This window comes from Cynara cardunculus (genome assembly GCF_001531365.2).
Source record: "Cynara cardunculus var. scolymus isolate 2C chromosome LG 11, CcrdV1, whole genome shotgun sequence".
NCBI lineage: Eukaryota > Viridiplantae > Streptophyta > Magnoliopsida > Asterales > Asteraceae > Cynara > Cynara cardunculus.
In genome coordinates, this window is record NC_037538.1 from 1,574,945 (window position 1) to 1,582,315 (window position 7,371).

General features: G+C 31.7%; 1 pseudogene; it reads right to left on the reverse strand.

The window, feature by feature from the left end:
* Window positions 1–4,000: 4,000 nt before the first annotated feature.
* Window positions 4,001–6,531, reverse strand: LOC112520909 (annotated as a pseudogene).
* Between the last annotated feature and the right edge of the window lie 840 nt (window positions 6,532–7,371).

The following is a 7,371-nucleotide window of genomic DNA, read 5'->3' on the forward strand; positions in this document are numbered from 1 at the left end:
AAATATTAAAATCACGATGTATCTCGCTGCATTGCTCGAGTACGCTTCTAGTAATATATAGTTAATTAATATATGTAATTATAGTATAGATAAAAAACGTAGAGGATATAATAGAAAAGTATTTAAAAAATTGAAGGGTTAAAACTAAAAATATTAAGGGTTAAAATTGAAAAAATAAATAAATAAATTTTAATGTATTTTATTGTATCATATAGATGAGGGTGTAGAAAAAATAGGGGGAAAGAAATAGGAGGGGGTGGGGATAGAAACCCAATTTAAAATTATAATTTTAAATTTACACTTTATACTCTTATAATTAATTAATTAATTAATTAATTTTACGTCTTTTATTTTTAAATGTTTCATTTTAAACATTTGTCAAATTAAAATACATAATCGTATATCAATTAAAACATGTTTAAAAAATACATTTTTATTTTAACAAGTTACACTATTATAATCGTCTCGTTAATACCTTCAAAATGAGTCCAATATTGAATAGTTTTGACTTAATTATATTATTATATATCATATATACCGTGAAAAAATATTTTTAATATTTACTATTTATACTTTTATAGTTATTTGTTTATATATATACTATATATTTTGGGGTTAGACCATTCAAATTGCATTGTATAATAGGTTTTGAATTAAGAGATTTTTATTAAAATAACCATTTTATTCAACCTTTTGCCACAAAATAACCAATTTTTAGAGGTTTTGTGTTTTTGACCACCCAGATCTACCCATAGGGCGATCCGTATGAAATGGTAGATCTGGGTGGTCAAAAACACAAAACCTCTAAAAATTGGTTATTTTGTGGCAAAATGTTGTATAAAATGGTTATTTTAATAAAAATCCCTTGAATTAATATGTTCTTGGGTTTTTTTTGAAATATATATATATATATATATATATACATGTATTAATCAACCTTAATATGAGTTTATGGACAAGAAAGAGGGTAAGCAGTTGAAATTTCATTCTAAAACCCATCTCTTTTTGTCTTTCCATGGCTTATGATCTGTCAAATTTGTAGTTTTCTTTATTGGTTTTGAGTGTTTATCTTAAAACTCAAGTTTTTTGGTTCTTTGCTCTTGGTGTAAATCGAATACATTTGTGGAGTCGTTTAGATATGTTGGATTTTAAATATATTGGATTTTAAATATATTGGATTTTAAACTGTCATACAATTTTTTTTATCGATAGTTTGTAATTGGAACCATAACTCTTATTTATTCAAATTGTATTAATGTGTAAAGACCAAGTGTAACCTATATCATCGTTAAATCTTATCTTATAAAACCAGTGGAACTTCAAAATCATTAAAATTCATGGCTCTCGCAGCATTGCGCAGGTACACAACTAGTATATATATATATATATATATAGGGGCTGGTTCAAATGTTAACCAAGATTATTGTGTTAACTTTGTTAATCAATCTTGGTCATTGATTCTTACAATAAACGCTTGTGATTAGTTATGATAAAAAATTAATTTTTTAAATTTACAATTTCAAAAAACATATGTGAACAAAGGGAAAAATGATATTTAGGTAAAAAAAACGTATGTAACTCCTATATCATTAATTGGGAGTTACAAAATCAAAAAATCTCATTATTTTTGTTAATATAAGAACCATATGAACACACACACACACACACACACACACACACATATATATATATATATAAATATAAACCATCGTGTCAAATACGAACAAAAATTGACATATATATGAACTTGGACTGCATAGCATTTATGAACATAATAAGAATTCATGTTATACGAAAGGAAATAAATAAAAAAAACATGTATGAACACAATATGAACAACTTATGAACAATAGTTCCTTCATTATGAACACATTCAAGAACGAGACAATATTGAGATAAGCAGCTAGTGTACATATGAACACTTGTGAACAATAGTTTTTTCCTTATTAACAACGAGTTTATCCATAATAGCTTGAACGATACCGAAAACTTTACTACCGGGTCTCTTCTACCAATCACAAATTCAAAAACATTATAGATAGAAAAATCAATATTATAAAGAAAAAGATCAATAATAAATTAACAAAAATTATAAATTCAATATTAGATGTATTGATTCATGTTCCTACTAGAACATATATGAACACACCTGAACGTATATGAATACTAGTTGCAGTCTATGGCAGGTCAAACATCACAAGCAGTTGACGGAGTCGAATGGTTATCAGAATTGGTTGCATAACAAATTAAGTTGACGATGAACTAATTCCATTTGAACATATGAATTGGGCTCGTAGTAATAATTAAAGAAAAACTACCAACACAATATAAACTATAAAAAAACACAAAAACGTCATAATCAACATAATTTCGATTAAAACGAATACAATAACATATTAATCCATTACCAATACAAACGCTTTGATAATTGTTTTCGCTTCCAGAACTCGAAGTCCGATTGTCATCGTAAACTATTTTAACATTCTCATTGTTGTCAAGTTGTTTTCCAATGGTTTTATCCATATTAGCTTGAACGATATCGAAAACTTTACTATCAGGTTTCCTTTAACAATCAAATTCAAGAACATTATAGATAGATAAATTAATATTATAGAAAAACAAGATCAATAGTAAATCAACAACAATTATGAGATTTTTTTATTATGTAACTCCCAATTAATTATATGGGAGTTACATACAAACTAAAATTACATATTTATCCTTGTCATTAAATTATGAGATAAATATAAACCTAGAAAAAAGATGGATTTTTATTGGTTGAGTTTGGTTAATAAAGTTAACACAATAATCTTGGTTAACATTTGAACCAAGCTATATATATATACTAGAAGMGTACTCGCGCAATGCAGCGAGATAAATATTCATTTTAATGTTTAGTTTTTATTATTTGTCTCTATCGATATAATATGATTTTATGTTGTTTAAGAAAGCAATAATGTTTTTATGTTTTAATAAAATATAAATTTGAATATAGCATAAAAAAAGTGAAAAAAATAAAATCAATATTAGTATTAAATTAACTATTTAATAGTTCTTGTTTTTTTTGTGTAAGTTATTTAATTCAAATTTTATTGTAATTTAATTTACGTCTAATAACTAAGTAATTTATTTTTGGTTTAATAATATAATTTTTATTAAAGATAATAATTACACATTCTGCTAGAAACTCAATGATTATCTTAATTATATTTTTTATTTTTTATATTTAAAATAAATGTTTATCTTGTATTTGATTATATTTATTTGTAGTTAATTATACGAATTTAAAAATGGAGCTTTAATAAGTTGTACTTACGCAAAATCACTTGTAATCTTGAATTTTAAGTAATATGCATCAACAAACAGTACTTTATACATAAAAAATGGTTTTTAAGAGTTTTTATCAAATGCTTTATAATATAGTATAGATATAGATATAGTTTAGTTTTTGTAAGGCATAAATTGAGAAAATTCAAATTGTTTTTTTTTATCTGCAAAAAATGAATGTTGCCACAAACCGTTTAGTTTTTGTAAGGCATGATACTCTTTCATATATCTATACTTAACAATAAATCACTGACGGAGTTAGGTTTAGGGACGTAAACAACAACAAATTATAAACTTTAAACGTAAACCGTAATCTAAAAAACAACAATTTTCTTTTACGAACATTTTATGTTACAAACATGGATGCTATTATTTAAGGGGAATATTTATGAAATATAGACCCAATCGGTTTGCTTCATCCTCCGACCACCCTCTCCATTTTTTGTTCACCTTCCGGTCATCTTTCTCCGGTCGTTTTATACCACGAAACTGAAACCCGTCGGTTTATACAACAAAAACAAACAACATTTTCACCCCAGATTCTATTGTTGGACACGTCACATAAGTTATGAACTGTACTCATGAAGAATTCAAAATCTTAGGATTCAAGATGGATTACAAGACGGAGAATGAGAATGAGAATGAGCAATGAACTGACAACTGCTACACATTTTCACCAGATTTTGAAGAGTTGAAGAAAGTCGAGTGAGTAGCCCATGATCAAGATTGATAACAAGAACCCAACTGGAAAACCGATCCAACTTCCCCCCCAAAATATCCATGATAGTTTCTCGTCATCCTCCCCTATTCCTATTCCTTCTGATGGTGGGATATCCTCTGGACACTTGATCATAATCTGCATACCACATAATCCGCTGTTGTTGGCAAAATACTTCAACTCATTCATTGTGTTCATTTGCTCGCCAACAGGTATCTTACCGGTCAGCTTGTTATTGCTCACATCCAGAATTGCAAGTTCACCCAACTTTGCTAGCGATTTAGGAATCGAACCTGAGATTTTGTTGTGTGACAAATCCAAGCTCTCTATTCCTTTAAGATTGCCGAAAGACATTGGAATATGCCCGGAGATGTTGTTGTTTGAAATGTTGAGCTCTTTTAGGCTTTTGAGATTCCCTAATGATTCCGGAATTTCACCTGAGATTCTATTGTTCGACAAGTCCAACAAAGAGTATATATCAAGGCTATGACTCGATAAGCCTTGAAAAGAGTTCTTCCAATTCACTATCAAGTCCTCAAAGTCAATGTGGACTGGGTCGCAATATGGGGAAATGTAAAGATTAGGGGATGTTGACTTGTGTACCGGGGTTTCGATCATTCTTGTGAGATTTGCTATTTCCACTGGAATACTACCTGTTAGCTTGTTACCAGAGAGATCAAGAATTTGGAGATTAGTGAATTTGGAGATTGTTGTTGGGATAAATCCTTCAAAGTAATTGTTTCTCAAGACTAGAACTTGAAGAGTTGGGGTTTCAGGAAGAACATCATGGAAATATCCTGTAATATCATTGTCATGAAGATCGAGATGTCGAAGGCCGACTAATTTAGTCAGATTCCGAGGCAGGTTTCCAGAAAACTTATTCCCACCCAAATAAAGAACTTGGGTTTCTGTAGAAAAAGTCGTTGGGATCTTACCACAGAATTCATTGTACGACAAGTCTAAGTAAAACAAATACGGATTATTGCTAAAAACAGGCAAATTGTCGCCGGAAAATTTGTTCGTGGACAAGTCCAGAAGTCGTAGGTTGTGCATGTTGGACATGGATATTGGAATTTGTCCCGAAAAATTATTTCTTGACAACATAAGAATGCTCATAGCTTTGGCGTTGCCTATGTTCTGTGGCAACTCCCCAGAAAACTTGTTGTTGGACAAGTGAAGAAGAGTTAAACTTTTAGATTCAAATAGGCGATGCGGGATTGATCCAGTGAGCTTGTTGTTAAAGAGGAATATGGTTCGAACGTCCATTTCAGCGAGCCAATATGGGAATCTTCCCTCCAACTGGTTCCCGCTCAAATCAAGACGATTCAAATCTTTTTGTGATGAAATCCATTCAGGAATTTGGCCGGATATTCCACAGGAAGGCATAAAGATCTCTGCTAGGCTACACCTTGGAGCAATCTTTGCTTTGTTATTCCAAATCAACTTGTTACCTCTTCCACCCAGGAACAAACTCCATAAGGTGACGATTTTGAATAACCCGATTGGGATTTCTCCGGTTAGCTTGTTGTTTTGAAGATGAAGGACTTTTAACTTGCTCAAGTTTTGTATCGATGATGGTATCGGACCCATGAGCTGGTTGTTGTGTAGGACAATTGTGGTCATGTTGGGCAGTCTTCCTATCCCAGTTGGGATCTGCTTGGAGAATGAGTTATCAGATAAATCAACGACTTCTAAATCCATCATTTTGGCAACTGAAGAAGGGATTCCACCGGAGAACTTATTATCTGCGAGGTATAACTCCCTTAACTTTGTCAGATTTCCAATCTCTTCTGGGATGTTTCCCGAAAGAGAATTGTTCCTCAGATCCAACCATTCAAGATATTGAAGCTTACCAACTTCAGGGCTTAAAACACCATTAAGATGACAGTCACTTAGATCAAGAAGTCGAAGAGAAGTCATATTCCAAAAAGAACCCCCGAGTTCAAGACCCAAGTTTCCCTCAAACGAATTTCCACTCATGTTCAGGTAACGTAAATTCGTTAACCCAAAAATTTGGTCAGGAATGGAGCCATTAAACTCGTTTCCCCCCATGTGAAGGTGAACCAGTTCAGTGAGATTCTGAACCCATCTTTAGGGATGGGGCCTGCCAAACCATTACTCGAGATATCAAGTAGTTTCAATGACCGAATCTGGAAAAGCGGAGTTAAGATGTCAAAGGACCTGCGAACCGCACTGCCAAACAAAGGGATGGCTGTTGATAGGTGGAGCTCGGTGACAGCTCTGGTTCTGGTTGTGCTACAATTGACAAGGTTCCATGCACAACAATCGGAAATGGGACTCCATGAATCATATTGATCCGGATCAAAATAAACGGAGGTAGGATCGATATTGAGGAGGAGAGTGGATTTAAAGTGGAGAAGTGCTTGGTTTTGATGAAGAGGACAAGAGAATGATGGGATTGGAATGGAATTGAATATGTAGAAGAACGATAAGAACAAGAATGGTGTGGCCATGGTGGTGACCATGGTGGTTTGCGGTGGTTCCTTCTATATATAAAAAAAATGGTTTATTTATGAAGGAATTGAGATATTGTTGTAAATGGGAACTAATTAATGTTGCAGGATGTACTGCGTACTCGTCTTCTCATTTAACTACAGCTTTTTTGGTGTTATTAACAAAGGTTTGATTTGATTTAATATATTGAAATGTAAATAACGATATTCATAATAATAACCTTTTTAATTCACTCGGGTCGTTTACTATGGTCGTTTATTTTACGGATGAACATGACAAGAGTTGAAAATCTTATTGGGTAAGAGCGATGATAAGGATAGAGAGTCTTATTTGATACGTGAGAGTGACAAATTTTATCCGATAAAAGTTTACTAGGTAAATTGTTACATATGATACCATCTTGATGTACTACAATCTTACCTGGTAAAAGTTAGATTGTTGACCATTACTGGTAACGTTTACCGTGTAAAATTGTTTGATAAATACCATTTTCATGGACTACAATCTTACCCCTTAAAACAAATTAGAATATCAATAGAATAAACGCTTACCAAATAAGCATTTGGATAAACGGCAGGCAAACTTGTGATTTATTAAGTGGAATGTCATTTTTCGTTCATACCAGGATTCCATAATTGATTTGGATCCAACGTTTTGCAATGATTTGGTTCTCCAAATTCGGAAAAAGCACACAAATAAAAACACATTGAATAAGATTATTAAGATTATTAAGAAATGTGATAATAAAAGAAATGAGATGATTAAGGATCTTATAGAAGTACACGTTGAACATAAACATTAAAGAAATATACTATTTTGTGGTAACCGAAACGGCAGATTCCCCCATCCCT